Source organism: Penaeus monodon, chromosome 15, assembly GCF_015228065.2.
Source record: "Penaeus monodon isolate SGIC_2016 chromosome 15, NSTDA_Pmon_1, whole genome shotgun sequence".
Lineage (NCBI taxonomy): Eukaryota > Metazoa > Arthropoda > Malacostraca > Decapoda > Penaeidae > Penaeus > Penaeus monodon.
Genome location: NC_051400.1, coordinates 3,804,608 through 3,805,769, shown reverse-complemented (window position 1 = coordinate 3,805,769; position 1,162 = coordinate 3,804,608). Strand labels below are relative to the sequence as shown.

General features: G+C 33.6%; 1 protein-coding gene across 1 annotated transcript in view; it reads left to right on the top strand.

The window, feature by feature from the left end:
* Positions 1 to 1,034: 1,034 nt before the first annotated feature.
* LOC119581658 (rhodopsin-like) overlaps positions 1,035 to 1,162 on the top strand; it is a 1,827-nt gene continuing 1,699 nt past the window's right edge. The window contains exon 1 of the mRNA XM_037929782.1: positions 1,035 to 1,050. The gene's annotated coding sequence lies outside the window, so the exon portion shown is untranslated. The remainder of the gene's footprint in view (positions 1,051 to 1,162) is intronic.

Here is a 1,162-nt window from a genome sequence, read left to right as displayed (position 1 = left end):
AATATTTATGTTTGCTGCTTGTATTTGGAATAGCACACGAAACTTTGGTGTCAATGGTGCTTCTTTTTCTTTTCAGTACGATGCACATTAGTAGGGAAGTGTCGGAAAGATTGTTAACTGATTTATACACACATGGACTGACGTTAATCATTGCCAGTGAAATTATGTATTATTTCATTCATGTAATAATAGACAAAGGGAGGGAAGTTGTGGTTGATTGTATGGTATGTTATATCAAGTTTAATAACCAAAATTTCCTCTTTGTATTCAGATTTGAGAATTCTTATTCTTTGTCAAACTAACATTCATATTGAATTGAAAACCTGGTGTAAACATGGCTTTTTCAATACTCATACAAATATATTGTAAGCAATGATAACTTATTGAGAGGCATTATTATATTCGTATGTTTTAACATATCAAATAAAAGTCGTATTAAAACAAATTATAACACGAACTCAATAATCTAGAGAGAGTAAATTCTAATACAAAGGATTAAAATTCCATCAAATCATAGCAGTCGGCTACCAAACAAAATTTATCAAGGGTAGTAAGTAATTTATATATCAGATAAAATCAACTTTCCACTATTAATTGAGATATTGATTGAAAACAGCTGCGGAAAAAAAAAAGAATTAAAGGCGATTGCCAGAGCGCCAGGACAATGAAGCCACTAACACGGATATCAATTACCGTTCTATCAGATACCTTTATCTCCTTTCCTTATTGAAATTCCAACAACTGTTTCTACATCTTGGTTTCTCTTCAAGACTTAAGCGATTTACTTTTTTCGCAAATCAGTCCTTATGTCATACTCAAACACTCGAAAATGTGTCTCCGGAATCACGTATGTAGACACCTTCAAACATGAATGGTCATTTGGAAAAGTAAGTCGGTAATCTTGTAATGTGGGTTGTAACCAGCTATATAAGCCTTGAATCCATCCACAGGTACCCAGTTTCTTGCAGGAACTCAGGCAGGGGTGTCTCGCACCGAAGTAGTTCTTCACTGAAATTTCTTCGGGGTGAGAGAAGATCTTTCGTCGCAAAGGTAAGACCTTCACTGGACAAATGTCATTGTGAATAAAATATATATTCTGATCGTTTCATAAAACACTATTCGTGAAAATAGTTAATATTCTTCGCTCATTTTCATTACTTAT